At 33.7% G+C, this 16,904-nt stretch overlaps 1 long non-coding RNA gene across 2 annotated transcripts in view; it reads right to left on the reverse strand.

The window, feature by feature from the left end:
• Nucleotides 1-6,448: 6,448 nt before the first annotated feature.
• The window catches only part of LOC143693844 (uncharacterized), a 40,739-nt gene continuing 30,283 nt past the window's right edge, over nt 6,449-16,904 (reverse strand). For both annotated transcript variants that reach the window (XR_013181826.1, XR_013181825.1), the window contains one exon: nt 6,449-9,202. This is a non-coding gene — a long non-coding RNA (uncharacterized LOC143693844). The remainder of the gene's footprint in view (nt 9,203-16,904) is intronic.

The following is a 16,904-nucleotide window of genomic DNA, read 5'->3' on the forward strand; positions in this document are numbered from 1 at the left end:
TGATGAAAAAAAAGTATTTTTATACTCTCTGATGTGCTCACTCAACAATTTGAATGTTGAGTGAGAGGAATGACAGGAATGAGAGGAAGAGGAACTGAATGAGAGGAAGAAAAACTTTGTGACTGGTTAATAGTGAAATTGTATTGAAATCTGTGTGTTTACTAATATTCATGCTCTAGTTACACCATGTTTCACTTCTTTGGAATTAAAAAAATCAAATAGCCATTTTGTTGAATCTCTGCAATATGTATAATAAGCAAAGCATGCAAAAAAGTTAGGGAAATAATTCTAGTATTATTTATATGTTCTTCATGCTAAGCTAGTTTCTGTTTTTTGTTACTGAACTCTCTCAAAAAAGATTGATGAAATTTCTTAGCAACATGCATTACTCTGTTGTCTTTCAGTACTCTTGCAGTTCCAGCAAGTTTCTACATGCTGCCACTAAGTTATGTGATGTAATTTTTACTGAATTTTCTCTGAAGTAAGCAAGACCACATTTGTATGAAACAAAGTCCACATCACCCTGCCTCAGCAAGCTTCTTTTTGTACTGTAAACAGCTAGCAGTATAGGGAGAAAGAAAGTGAAAGTTATTAATAATAGAAAAAGGCATATTTGCAGAAATTATTAAATGCAATGCTGGAAAATGAATGAAATTAGTGTCTTGCTCTCTTCAGGTGACTCTGCAATAGGAGTTTGAGCATGGCATGAGAAAGCCTCACACCCTACTCAGTAATGCTACAGTCAGTAGGTACATATGGATCTCCTTGCTCAAAAATTCTTGTAGCCATTCCAAGAGCCATGATAAGCTTAGCTCTGTTGGCTAATAGATTCAAAAACCTCCATTGACTTTACCACCATTTTGAGAGCTCTGCCTCGACATCAGTTTTCTAAGATATGTCTCTTTCCTGGAAAAATTCTTATTTGTAGCTGACAGAATGGTGAAGTTTTGCTATCCCTTGATTAGAAATTTCTTCAGCTATGATGTTATTGACTTTTAAGTTCACTCCAAAAACCCAGATTTGGAAGCAGGAGTGGGTTTCGGTATTTTCTACTTTTTTTCTCTTTCTTTTAATTTTTGTTTTACTTCAACCCATGAAATTTCAGTGGAATTCACCAATTCCAGTGAAGGCAAGCCCCCTTAGAAGACATAAAGCCATATTCCCCAATGCCTGTTCCAGACCTCATCACTGCAGAATCTAAAATTGAAATTTTGTTTCTGGAGTGTCACCATACCTCTTCCAGGAATTCAGCTGTGTTAACTGTATGTCTTTTATTTCCTCACCTAATATCAAGGTGTTCTATTGATTGAAATGTAGTAATTTACTGCATTTTACATATCAAGGAAGTAACCACTGAGAAAAATCTCAGACATATTTCCTGTGTATAATTAGTGGCTGTATTTCTGCCATATTTTGAATATTATGCCATATTTCAATATTATGTTGAGAGATGTTTTAAGACAGTTAACTTCTCATTTTCTTATATCTAGCTATAATGAGGAATAACCTATGTTTGCTCATTTTTAATTTTTTTAGGATGCTTTTATATGATTATAAGCACTGAAATTGGATTCTAATATATCCCTAATTATGAAGCACTTGCTATTTTCTTAAGAGCTGTGGGGGTGTTAAATAAAGCTTATAATTATTAGTGAGTTTAGTTTTTAGAATTTATTTTATGACATAGAATAGTAACTAAATGAAGCTAAAAGCATTATTGCAAAATCAATCACTACTATACAGACTATGTATACTTTACTACTGTATATGACACACATAACTCAGCTGAACAAAGCCTGAGTTTCCAATCCTTTTACATGAAGCTGAGCATAGCTTGGACTGATTTTTGTCAAAACTTTTTTGTACTTTAAGGGAAGGTACTTTTCATATCTCAGGCACACTGTGCCACAATCGCACATCACTTTGCAGATGTAGAGATGATAGAATAAGTAATTTTAGGAAAACCTGTACCAGGTCAGGCTAGAAGGAAAGAGAAAAGGGAATGTATACTTCTGAATATCTTTTAGCCTCCTAGGACTAGCCTCCTGATATCTGAGTATTTAGAGATACTAATCATTTTTTTTCATGTTCTTTTCATTCCAGTGTTTTTTCCATCCCCTGGCATGATTCCCTACTTTGCCTTATACTTACTTTAGTTGTGACAGCCACAAAAATATATCAAAAGACCTTTCAGTTTTCTTAACACTGTTCAATTTTCAAAAATCAATCAAGGAGGATGTTGATCATCCACATGGATGTAATCTGCTCTGTAAAGAAAGAAATATGAATTGGAGGAGTTATTCTGCTGCTCGTCTTGCAACATCATCAGTTTTACCGTCATTAGTGCTGTGATTGTTTGAATTGATGATCTTAGGTCTTTTATCACAACTCCCTAAGGGATTATGTTGAAAAGCTAGAATATTTTGTATGACTCAAATCTCACTGTCAGGAAAAAAGATGGAACAATACAGTTTACTTTATGCATAGTTTATGTTTCAGTTACTATCAACAAGGTTGTTTTTGTTGTTCTTTCTTTTTACAAAACAAAGTTTAATTTAAAAATACCAGTTTAATTGAAGCTGAAGTGCTTAGTATGAAACAATCTCGGTCAGATTTCACTGGGAAAGGTCTTTTGAAGATATTAAGAAGCATGAGAGCTTTTGTTAAGACAGGAAAGCTGACTATGTCAACCATGTTTAATATTTATTCTTTATGAGTATTTGTCTTCAATAAATTATAGCTGTCTACTATGAAATACGCCTCTTTTCAGTGTTATTCAACATAAGTTACTTACCTGAGAGCATTAATTTAAAGAATACTCATGAGGTTATTTATTCTACTAGAGGACAAAAACCCATTCTTAATAATTCCTATTTTTTATCAAAATATCTCATGCCAGATCAACATTTAGCTGAAATACTCACCATTGTTTCTTCTTCCAGTTATGCTCTAGGATACAAACTGGCAATATAATTAAACTTATTTGATCTGTGATATGGCAGGCAGTAACAAGATCTGAAAAGAAGTCATCTACTGTCCCAAAAAACTTTTCCATCTTTGACACGAGTGAGTTAAATGAGTCAGTTTAGTGATGCTAATCCATAAATTGTCATAAAAATTATTGTGCAGTTAGAGCTGTGCATTACTCCTTGCACAAGTACACCTAATAAGTGGGAGCACATCCACCTTCTAGATACTCAGAAGCCAAACACACTATTATTTTGGCTTTATTGTCAGGACTCCTGTTCAACTTGATGAGAAAAATCTTTTCCATTTTCCACTGGCCACAGTCTTCTCCTGGCTCACTGGTAATAGCTATGGGCATTATGCCAAGGAAACTTTCAAGTTAAATGTGATTCCCATGTTCCATTGAAGGAAGTTCCATTTCACAAAGAGAAGTTTTGGAGTTTTCTCCCTCTAGAAATTATTCAGCCCAAGAGCAGGGCAACCCCCAAAATTCTGCATTGTCAAGTAATAGCTAAAACAGTATGACTTATTTTTCTACATATACTTCTAACTTTAAGAAAAGTAACTTGCAGTGAGTATTTAAAGATCAGTCCCTTAATACCAGTCAAAATAGAGCTTTTTCTTTTAAAATGTTTATTTCTGGCAGTTAAAATAGTGAACTTCATGCGCTTCATTTCCAGAGTGCTGGAATAGTTTCTTCTAAGAGGCATCTGCTAAAACATTTTCTATCAAGAAGAAAGGAAAACCTCTGTTCCAGCCAATTATTTCCCATCCCTCTTATTTTGATCATCTCCAGCATCATATGGAAGCCATCACTTTTAGAAAGTTAAAATCATATTTGTACCAGACAAACTGACTCCAAATATGGATTTTATTTTTGGACACCACTACATTTGACATGATCACTATAATAAGCTATTTCTTACATTTAAATTGCAAACAATTCTGTGGTAATTATAATACAACATATTCTCCATCATATGTCTGCCTGACTTGGGTAGTTTTCAGGATAACAATTGTCCAAAAAGCTCTGGTGCAGTGTGAAAAAGTCAAACAGATGGAAAGTTTTACTTTATTTTAGTGTATTTCTAACTTTTATTTTGCTAAAGCAGAGGGCAACAGAAAGTTTAAGTGTTAAATAACTAGTAACAAGGGCATACAACTCATTTAAACTCCTGGTGTGTCAATGTACAGAAAATTATGGTAACATCAATAATACAGGAAATAAATTAGGTGTTTTTAGCAAAGCTGAAGTTATCGAATGGAGCATTTGCTGCTTACAGCATGAAACAATAGAAATGAAAACTTTTATGAGTCTGCCCATGTAACATACCAGTAAAACAAGTACTTGAATTGAAAGTTTGAGTAATTTCACATTTATATCTGTGAAAGGTTGGTTTGTCCCAAGGTAATAGAATTAACTTTGCAGCTATCCTAGATTGGTAAAAGCATTTCCCTCTTTACTTTTCTCTCATGTGTATTCCAAGATTTATTTTTTTTCTTTTCTACAGGAGCTGATAGAAACCTGTGGCGTACTTAGTCACCTGAAGTATTTTAGGGTTTTAACTCAGAATCTGACTTATTGTCTACTTTGGTGTACATGAATTTAAAATTTCAGACAGTTCAATATTACCAAACAAAGTTACCATCCAAAAAAAGGATCTTACTGAGCATCAAATACTCAGCTGGAATGTCATTTCTCTGTTAATCGATTAAAGACAGAAAAATCAGCTGGGCTTAAACTGCTCGGATCTGGATCAATAAACATCAGAAAAAATATCTTAGTATTACAACTTTCTGAAATGAGAATGTGGGTTGAGATAAAATATGATGAAGATAATTATTAAAAAGCAAATAATTTATATATATTCATTAATAATAATAGGCTAATTGCTTCTTAAATATTTTATTTTTTTTTCTCATTTAAAATTAAATTACATGACTAATATGGAAATATCACAGTGAAACACTTCATGACTTTTAGCAGAAATCGAATACAGACTAAGTAAAACTGCTGTTTCTCTTTACCAGGAGGCATTTAAGATCAGCAGAGTTTGAAGCATTGGGACTAAATAGGGCAATATATGTGGGAAATAGAAGATCTTAGTGAAATGCAAAAAGGCAAATGTCTCTGAGAAGACCAGACTAAAATATCTTAATTTATTACTAGCAAGACTAGGGAAGAGATACTAGATAAATTTTCCTGATAAAATGACAGTTAGTGTTTTTTTGACAGTTTCTTGTTTCCTGTGTTACATGAGAGGAAAAAATGTAACGGGCAGGTCAAGGAAACAGGTATAAACTTCTCCTGCCCATTTAATAATTCTGAATAATTTTAATACTGTTGATAAAAGTGATTAAAATGGATGCATTTACTGAATTATTGCACTTTTTGAGTAAACTGTAAGTTTAGTTTAGTGTAAGCCTGACATGCTGCTTTACTAGTGCTTAACAAGGCTAAGGTTTTGATGGTGTTTGTAATAGCTTGAAAACCTGAAGTATGCAAAGGCAGAAAAGTCTTGTGTTTTCCCTGAAACATTGGACAGAAGGGAGGAACAGGGAGGTATATATGGAATTAAATTAGGTTGGCAGGCTCTCAGGGCATAGTCTTTTTACAGTGTATGATGTATTTTATATCCTAGCAGTGTTCTCCATCTGTTTGTTCAATGTTTGTGCACTTGGGTAGAGAACCTTTTAAGACATTTCTAGATGTATATGTAATTGAGAGGGAAGTTTATTTTGCAGAGGGTTTGCAGGAGAGCTTAAGGATAGTTCAACTACATTAATGCATAAGATTTATTTCCTATGGTGAGAAAAATCAATAAGGTTTGGAATCTTGTTAGGATTTTGGAGGAAAATAGTCCTGCCTACATTATCCCATCACAAATAACAATGCTCTGTTTTGAATTTACTCTTGCTGCCCAAGTTTCTTACTCCTAATTAGGACATGTAGTGTGTATGACAATTTCATAGAGGAGGAAGAAAGTGTCCATAATGGACAGGCCAAACTTTGCCTTGTTATCAGTCAGCAGAAACACGGTAGCTTGTCTTTTAGACAGAAGTGGATGTTTTAGTTCTCTCACACCAGTGCTTCAACTGGAAAGTTAAAATGGGAATGGTGTTACTTCTAGCTGCTGGAACTGTACTGACTACATCTGAAAACATGGCATATGTTTTCATATGCTAAGTTTTGAAAGTGAACTTGTTGAAAATTTTGGATTTGTATTTATTTCACACAGAACAAAATTTAAAAACTAGACTAAAATAATGATGGAGGAAAGGAAGGAAACAATTTAAATTAGATATATCTCTTTTATTTCCACATCAGAAACATTAGTTCTTCTCTCATATTCTGACACCAGAATATAGGTTCAAGCTTTCACAGAAGAACAATGGCCATAGAAAAGGATATTTGTATCTAAGAATACATTGAGCTGAAAAGGCAATTCAGAAATATAATTCAGAGTCACATGCTACAACCACCACATAGAAAGGGGAATACATGCAAACATTTCTACAGAGAAGAGCTTCAAACAAACTTTGTTGAGAATAAAAATACAAAGAAATTAGAAACAGAAACATTAGGCATTCACATGACTGAATGGGCCACATTATTGATTCTTGAGACCCCAGAGCCTCTGATTTTAGAGCACATTTGCAAAAGGCTTTTCTTAAACTTGGGTATCCATGAATATTGGCATAGTTTTGAAAGAACCCACAGGCATAAATCCAAGTACATTCTACATTACTATCTTTTCATGTTTTGTCTCTCAATTCAGTTCAAATTAAGTTTTATTGTAGCTTTTGTTACTGCTCAGAAGTACCAGCCAAATTATGCCAAATGTTTTCCAAAGATAATTTTGCTCTCTTCTATATGTTGATCCTAACTGTAACTATTGCAGTGCCCAAGTGTTATTTTGATCTCAAATTGCTGAGGATTTTGCGGTCCTGAAGTACAAAAAGTCATATGATGACTGCTAATTGCAACTTTGAATTTCATCTAGTGCAAGAATGAAAATAACAAGTTTTTCATAATACATTGAAGTAATAAGCTTATTTTACACATTTGTATATTTAACTGATTTAAACTGCTAGAATTTGTTCATGTTTATCTAATTAATTTCAAATGTAAAGATAATATTGCTGTCAAACTATGCTGACTTAATTTTCAACATGCTTTTGAGACAGAAGTAGATGAACCTCAAGCTGTTCACTGATATGCTTCAGTAACTGTGTACTGACACATTTCAGCAAATAGTACAGACATTTTCTGTTTTAGGCATGTGACAAATAAATCTGTGTTCAACTCATGTATGGCTTTGTTGGAAAGGAGTAGAGGTTCTATAGAACAGAGACTGCATAAATAGAATTAGTCCTTTTAAAAAGAATATATTTGAATAATTGGGTTTCACCTTCTAATTTGCACATTTAATTATTTCATTTCACAAAATATGACTTTTAATTAATTTTAAACTTTAATTTATTTTCAGAAAAATTTTCAGGAGAGAAATTTGTTCTGACAGGATAATATTAAATAATGTTCCAACAATTGATTTTTTTAATACGGTCATTATATCAGATGGTCAAGTTCAGATTATGCATGTCTATAACTAATTAAAATACCCTAGGAAATATATTTTGTCATTGAATAAATGCAGTTGTGTGCCAAAGTTTCAAATATCTATCAGATTCTGAAATAAATATTAACACTTGTTGCAGTAAAACAGCTTTGCATTTGCATCTAACAGTCAGTCCTGTAGAAAGGTCTGAAATCTCATTTAAACAGACACCCTTAAATTCTGTAGGAGAGATTCAGATCACAATTATAGCACTGCATGTCCAACACAACTCCATTGTCTTCTACTGGATTTTTTCCAAGGAGACTGACATCAGAGTCAGGCTGGCTGGTTTTCTGTGATAGTCTGGCAGTGTTAAGCTCCCCTGATGTTTACTGCTGGCTCCTGCAGTACTTCAGAAATTCTTACAGTATCTTAAGGAGGGTAATAAATGCAGGGGCTTGACCTGTTCTCAAGTTTTGTAGAGGCTGGTACACTATGGGAAGCAGAGTTGTCTGGTGCCTTCTTTCTACAGAATATAGGTGTGTTTCTCAGATAAGTACTGAAGAATGATACATTTATTTTTCATGTGCTCTGAAACTTCATTCATCTGCTGATGACAATCCATGGAAACCAGTTAGCTGAATAGCGATGAGCAACGATGATAGATATTTTCCCATAAGAGTCAATCTGCTGAAAATAACTCGAATTTGTCTTAATTCATGTCTCCTTTTCCATCTCCTTTGAAAATGGAAATTATTCCTTTGAACAGGATGCACTCTTTCTTACAGAATTTTAGTAATTTCATTTAACAGCTCATCTGAGTATGTGATTTGATGTCAGTTGCAGTATTTGAAGTATATTCTGTGGCATTTTACAAGCTATTTAACAAAGTGGTTGAAAAAAATCTTAATCAATTAGCTTACTCAATTAATTTCTGATTAGTAGCCAGAGACCCTATCAACTGTATCAAACTATATTCCAATTCACTAGAGAATACTCACTCTGTGAGCTAAATTGAGATTAAGTTTCACTTTCCTGACACTTTTTCAGGCTTTTTTACAATGAATTTCTGTGCTTGTGCTGTTTGCTGTTTTGGTCATGGACAGAGTCTGAAAAGGGTGATAGAAATTAATATTACACTTCAAAATAGGAATTGAGATATAGGATTGTCTGCCATGCCATTCATGAATATTAAAAGAAAAGTGTCCTAGACAGAAAAATAAAAGAAAAAGAAAGATTAGAAACAAATTGTGAAGGGAAAGTATTAAGACACAGTGAACGCTGATGTTACATGGAAAAGACTAATCAATGTTATGCAGGTTTGAAAATCTATGTCCATCTACATGGAATCTTCTTAGGACTGTGACTGGAACTATGCTCTGAAAGCAGCAAAACCACGTTCTTTGAAAAGCTTTTGTTACACTGAGATCAGCAGTGTGCCAGAATGCACACTCTCTTCCCCTATGCAGGGAAGAGCAGGTTCACAGGCATCTGACAAGACTGCATTGGACAGATAAGCATAAGCTGCTTAACAGGGTATGAGCGGCCTTGAATCGTGTCCTTAGAATTCTTTTAACAAATTATTCTTCAATGTAAAACATGTGAGCATTCTCTGTAGTTGTCCATCCCATATGCTGCTGAGCTGTTAACTGTGTTCTTTAGGAGATGAGTTGAATCTGTTTATAAAGAAGACGACAAATGTAAATTTCTTACTCCAAAATATTCCAACCTCTACTTTTTTCTATCTTCTCATAAAAGAATGTTAGTGTGCTCTAACATCAGAGGCTGGAATGCAAAACCACTGGAACAGTATAAATAGCGTTTTAAAAAGAGGAAATAAAATATTATATTGGCAATTATTTTCCTTCCCAAAAATCTAAATCATCAGTCACAAAAACTGAAAAACACTGTTTTGACAATTGAACTGCTATATAAAAAGGAATAATGTCTCAGTCATGTTTTAGCAAATAGAGAGTATTGCACAAATATGGTTAAACAAATCAGAGTTACTTAGTTAACATATGATTTTTGAACAAGCAATTGTCTGTATCCATCCAAGTGCATGTTCCCAGAATGCAGTGAAGCATTCTGGGTTCTGTATGCAGAAAGTAAGTTTAAATTAATTGTTCTACATTTCTGAACTTGCCAGTATGTGTTAAACATCTTTGGAGCATGCCTCACCTCACAGGGGACTTATGTTCCTATTTTTCTGGTTCTACTTGGTTAGGACTATTCTGTACATGCATAAATACTGAATTGCCAGCCCAGGGGAGTTCAGTGGACAGGGAGGGAATTACCTAACTCACTCAGGCATGCCTCGGAGGAGGCAATTTGCTTTGGTCAAATCTCAAAAAAGAGATATAAAGTCTGTCCAAGTCTTCTGGTTCCAGACACCATGCTGACATTTCAGTGAGATATGTGCTGTTTCCACTGATGGAACCACATGCTGCACCTTGGAATCCTAATTCTTTACACTTCTGGAATAGAGATATGAGTATCAATCCAAGTCTACCTTTTACTATTTTTTTCCTCAAATCTCTGCAGATTCAAAGGAGGAAATACTTTAGGAATCTAATCCAAAAATTGTAAATCCTCCTGCTTGCATAAAAATTAATCTTGCAAAGTTCTTTCAGAAAATATTTTTTCATTTAGAAGTGACTCTGAACATCTGGTTTTGGATAGGATTTTTTCTAGTGTAATCAGTGGTTTTATTTATAGATATATTTTTCCAGAAGAACCCCTTGTATGCTTGAATATGGATTTGTCTAAATTATCTTGCAGTATTTGTAAGATCTCTTCTTTTGCCACCTTTGACTTGATTTCATCCCTAGTGTTCTTTTCAGTTTTCCTTGTGTGATTATGCAGGAGTTGCGCGTGGTTTTAAAACTGACATTTCTATTCTTCTGGTAAATAATATGCTTTAAAAAAATAACATGCTATAGCATGCAGTTCTAGCAAACAAAAATACAGATTATTTCATCTCTGTTGAATAATTTAATTGCAGGTATGATTATTTTAGGACAGTTTGTCAGCAGATAGGTCAAAAGGGGGACAGATCTAGCATCCATGTACAGATATTATGCATTCTGTAAGAATGGAAGGATGAAATATTAAATGGGAATTTGAATTTCTTAACTTTTTTTTTCTATTTCGTGCCATATCCTTATTGTTTTTCTAGCTTAATTGCCTGCTGGTAATTTGTTCCAAGTAGTTTCAACAACTATCTGTACTGCAGATAGGCGAGTTTATTGATGGTAATAAAGCTCTGTTACAAATTTAATATAATTTTCCTTCAAGCATTTTTTTAAAAATATTTTTTAATTTACATCTTCCAAGCACCGTGACTAAGAGCTGCACAAAAGGACTTTGCAAAACTACTGTGCTGTATATAATGAGAGATCATTCTGAGACACAGTAAGGAAGATGGGAAATTCTATATAAATTAGGGATCTTACAGGCCTTTGTACTGACAGGTTCCCTTTATTTGTTTACATTTGTTTTATGCTGAAGCATAAAAAACAAGTTTGGTGTTCCACAATGGAAAGCAAACAGGCATAAAAAATGTAAAAAAATATTTTTGATAGAGGATGATATTAACAACTCAAAAATTTACTACCTGCATTAATTAAAAAAGAAGAGGAAAAGAATGTGCAACCAAAACCCAAAGTCTTTGCTACAAGAAATGCTAGAAGTAACACTACAAAGTGAAAAAAACCCAAAAAACAAAATTAAATAGGAAAAAATTAATGCAAATAATTTTCTTTTGAAATCTCGCTTTCATTTATTGAGAGTCACCAAATCACAGAAGATCCTGAGTTGGAAGGGACCCACAAGGATCACAAGTCCAACTCCTTTCGCTGCACAGGACAGCCCCAAGAGTCACACCAGGTGCCTGAGAACATTGTCCATACGCTCCCTGAACTCTGTCAGGCTGCTGCTGTGGCCTCTTCCCTGGGGAGCCTCTTCCAGTGCCCAAACACCCTCTGTGTGAAGAGAATTTCCCTAAATTTAATGTGAACCTCCCTTGACACAGCTTAATGCTGTTCCCTCAGGTCCTATCATTAGTCAACAGAGAAAAGAGATCTTCTGCTTCCCATCATGAGGAAGCTGTAGACTGTAAAAAGGATTTCTTGCTTTTTGAGTGAAAACTACCAATTGCACTGAAAAAAATCCTCCTTGCTGCTTTGACCTAATATGAAATCCCAAAATCTAAGAGCATGTTATGCAATGCTTTTAGTATATCCTTCTGTATGTCAAAAAATGGATTCTTAGCATTCAAATGCCTTCTATTATTCATTAAACCTTGAATTCTGGAGGGCATCCTTTGTGAAGAAGGTTACAATGTACCAAGAGACATAACATTGCCCTAAAGATCATGGAGGTAAAATGTATTCAATTTTTCACCTTTTGTGAGACGCCAAAAGAACAATCTCAACAGACCTACCTTTTCAGAATAATATTTTATTGTCATTCTATCATTCAGAAGTATAAATTAGCCATACATATAATTATATTGAAACAGTTTTGTCGACATTACCTAAAGGAAAATAACCCCGATTTTGAAACTTTAGATAGAACCTAAAAAAAAAGAAACTCAGGAGTATGCATGCATCTATACACACTTACAAATATTTATATATAAATAATTAAATCATTTGGGTTGGAAAAGACTTTAAGATCATAAATTTTATTATATTTATTCTATAATGCTGCTAATTTCAAAATTAGAGTGCAAAAAAAGGTATGTTATGATTTTTTCTTTTTTGCTTATTGTAGGATTTTGTTCCTTACTGCTTAGCTCTATTTTGAGAAGTCAGTCTAGCACAATCTTCTAGAACACAATCTTTTGAACTTATTTTCTTATACTCAAATAAAACTCTGATCTATAAAACTTCTGCAGTTCATTGACTTTATGAAATGTCTAGCTTGCTTCCAATCACTAGAAAATAGCTGAAGTCAGATGAACTGGTTTTGAGTTAAGAATATGTCAAAATGTACATCAGAAAGGAACCTTGTGAACTACTGCCACATTGTTGAAACCTTCCATACTGAAATACTGAAAAAATGATTGCATGGATATACTCCATGCAATCTCCCGTGAAGTATTCTGCTGTCCTCAGCCTTTAGTTTGCTTTACTATTTTCTGGTTTCCTTGTCTTCTCAATATTATCCTCTGTTTGTTTCTTTCCAAGTTATTTTCCATCTTTTCAACAATTACCTTTATTTCCTATGTCTGGATACTTAAAACTACAGAGGAGATTATTTTTGTTTTCTTTCCTTTATACTTTTCATATCTCCTATTATTTCCCACCAAAGTTTTTCAGTCATGAATTGCATTTATAACAAATCATAGCTTGTCATAAATGATATAACATGTTCATATGATTTTATAATACTCATATAGATTGCATATGAAGATGTTGTATCCACCATCTACAAAAGCTCATCAACTACTTTTTAATTATTCCCTTCATCTGAGATTATTTTAAGAGGCAGTTTTCTTAGAGAAAATTCTTTCCTTAAGTGAAGTTTCTTAAGATTCTCCATAAGCTACTTTCATGTCAAAAGGGATTAACACTGACTTCCATGTCCAAAAGAATCATATAACCAATGAAATTTGAAGGGCAAAACCTCAGATGAGTTATATGGTAATGAAGGCAAAAGATGCTGAGGTTGTGGTCATTTCTTTTTGAGCTGGGAGCTGATACACGCACTGTGAACATAACAAACTGCTGTCTTCACCCCAGTACCTATTGTGTCTCTCTTTGTGTCAAATAAAATGTTTTTTAAATAAACATTTAGGCTTTATTTAGCTATCTGAGTATCTGTAATCAGCTTTAATCTTGCTCTGTAGCACAAATAACACATTTATGTCCATTGCTCCAGACATTTAAATAGACATAATGGTCTCTAATACTGAGGAAACTGTCGTGGTTTAGGAACGGTATTATTCAATTTTAGTACTCTTGCTGAAATCAGGTGCTGCTTCTCCTCCCCTCTCCTAATGGAGGCACAAAAGGCAAAGATCATGGGTTGAAATAAGAACAACTTACTTTAAACGACAATGAGATAAGAAAAAGAACAATAACAAAAGCAATATGAGTAATAAAAGGCATAAAAAAATAAACTATTTACATGAAAAGCCCCCAGCAATGAACAATATCAGGCTTCTCCCTCTGCCATGTTTTCTTGACTGGAAAGACTCCCTTTTCCCCAGAGGAGAGTCCCCCATCCATCCCTGGCAATGACATGTGGTGGTATAGAACAACCTCAGGGCCCTGGTCATGCCCTCTCCTGGCTAAAAATAAACCTGTCCTGTCCAGAACCAGGACAGAAACTTTAGTGTTTTGAGAACGTAGACAGAGATAAAAAATCCTGAGGTTTTTTTGGAAGGGAAAAAAATACAGAGTTTGTCAAGTAAATAATTTAACAAATATTCTTTGAATAGCTGTTATTTTCAGGTCCAGAGTGGTACTAAGTTAATTTGGTTTTGACATTCTCTGCAACAACAAGTCTTACAGATACAGGATTTATTTTTTAATATAAATTATCTCAAAACTCTATCTATTATTCATGGTAATAGCTGTCTCTCTGCTTGACAGCTTGAAAAAAACCAATGCTTTATGGTTCTAAGAGAACATTTATTAAATACTTGCAGCACTTGTTAATCTCAATATATTTTTCAAAGGTTATACATTTAATATAATTCCCAAAGCAAGCTTGAGTAGCAGAGAGGAAGTTAGACAAATCTCTGCCAAGATAAAAGTATTTCAAAGAAAGATTGAAAATCAGAATAACAGTTGAAATGCAATTATAAACCAGGCCAGAGGTTTTATGAGCTTCATGCACACAGGAAGTCAACAGAAGTCAATAGAAAAATAATCCCGCACTTCAGTGAAAGCTGAATTCTAAATGAACAGTGGGTGGAGGTAGGGATGTGTATGCCTTTTGCAATAGTACAATGAGATTTACATGTGACTTTCTCTTTCTTCAGTGAGATTATGCTAGTTTATTGGAAAAAGTCATGAAAGTAAGCTCATAAGATGGTTACACAAAAGAACATATAATTACTTAGATTTTTAATGTGGCAAGATAATAGGCAATCTGAATTCAGCTACAGTTTAGAGAGAGCTCTTAACATGAAACAAAAGTTAGAGATTTCACTTTTCTCTAAATTTATGCATTGCCAGTAGAGTTTTCCAATTTTTTTTTTAACAGTAAGATACAAAGAATTATTTTCCCCACAAAGCTCATCTTCCCTTCTAATAAAAATTTAACATGGATCCCAGTGAAGTGTGGAAGGTGAAGGTCAAATTCTCTGTTTTACTTATTACCACTCAATTTTACACATGTGGTCATAACAAAACCCTTCCATTGCTTTTAATTTTATTTTCTTTAGTGCAATATCAGGGAAAAAATACTGATACCAGGGAAAAAATTACTATCCATTCTTTTTCACTGTGTGCATAAAAACAAGATACATTTGATCCCTTTCTTTTTTGTTTTCTATATACAGGTTGTTATGACACTCCTGTATTTGAGGAAGAGTATCACTGTAAGCAGAGCTGAACCTAATTATTGTCCATAAGTATGAATATATGAATGCACACAAATGCACATAAATAGCAGATTTTTAAAGGATTGCCCTGGCATAGTGTAGCCCTATAGCCTAGTGCAGCAATTTTTTTTTTTATTTCTGGCCAGGAATTTGTAATTAACTTATAAATACAGCTCTTGGTGGGCTGTGGCAACCATGCCTTTTATAACGGTGTCTGAATAGCTCACCTGTGACACAGGACAAATTATTTTGGTGGTGCTTTGGGTAAGAATGACTTGAGACAATAGTGTGCTTGAATGCTGGTTTCATCTGTAACAAATTTATAGATACTCTGAAATTCCCCATTCAACAAACTGCTCTTCCAGCTACAGTCTAGTATCCCATAATATGGTGATAGACATATGCTGTAATTTTTAACAGGAATTACCTGTCAATCTAGTCTGTACATCTTATATTAAATTAAATGCTCTCCAGTTTCTTCATAATACCACATGATTTAATTAAACTCTGATGAGCAGGCATAACACTAACTTATTTTAAAAGCTATTTATGCAATGCAACAATCCCAGTTCATTATGACTAAAGAGTCCCTGCTATATTCTCATGTCATTTTATCTTGTCAACTTTTAATCAGTGGCAACAACATGAGAATACTTTAATTTCTGGAAAGTTAGCTGCCATTAACTGATAGCTTAATTTGAATTAGCTTGATGCTCAAAGATACCTAGTATTTAGAATTTTTATTTATCAGTCATTTTTACCTATATATTGTCTTGTGTTTAGACTTTTAACTTGGAAAAAAAGGCTTCGATGAATGCCTAATAGTTTTCTACTACTTTTTTATTGATAAAACATTAACAAAAATATATATTAAAGCAGATTGTACGATTTATTTCAGTTCAATTTGAACATGAAGACAGGCGTTCTAAACAGATTTTTCTTCTTGTATGCCTTGATATCTCTTTAGAGTTAGCATTATACATAAAGTGATGCATTCTTAGGTTTATCTGACATTCACTTACTGATTATGTGTTCTCACAGTCCTTCCTGAAATCATAAAAACAAAGAAAACAGAAATAGTGCTATTATTTTTGATGTGCTATGAATCTGGAAGCATTTAGAAATTTTTATTTAGGAATCACTTTGTTTTGATTTGCATTAAACACCCTTTCACATCTCCCAAAGAACCAGTAAGACAGAAGTTAAAAAAATGGAAAAGCACACATCTTACACCACACTCTTCTCCTCGCATTACCTGCCTCACAGCCCCCAGAGCTGTCACCTGAGACATGGCCTAAACCATATCTGATTTCAATGCATGAGGTAATCCACAAGTAAAAAAAATTATTTTAAAAAGATGATCATTGGGATGTAAAATTGACCATTTTTGTTAATCGAACGTTTTATTGATGGGGGATTCATCTTCACATAAGGGGTTACAAGCCCAGCACATCACTCCAGGGCTGACATTTAAAGTGTTAGCTATTTTTTAAATTTCTTTACCTGCTTTTTAAAAATGTTATTATTTTTGAATTCCAAGCAACTTGACTGTTCTTCTTGCTCATATATCCTAACCTGATAAGATGTTCCAGATGCAGCTGAAAAAGAAACTTAGAGAAAATATTGCTTCTTTATTCTATATCATGATGACATTCATTTTGCTGCCAATTCAAGTGAAAAACTTCTATCTGATGAGTTGCTGCATATAGATCTTTTCCAGAATTTCCAGACACCTCTTTTTTCCATTGCATATGTACTTACATATACTCATTTATACATATATATGTACACATTTCAAATTATTTTTCCTATCAACATCA

Source organism: Agelaius phoeniceus, chromosome 4, assembly GCF_051311805.1.
Source record: "Agelaius phoeniceus isolate bAgePho1 chromosome 4, bAgePho1.hap1, whole genome shotgun sequence".
NCBI classification, from domain to species: Eukaryota; Metazoa; Chordata; class Aves; order Passeriformes; family Icteridae; genus Agelaius; species Agelaius phoeniceus.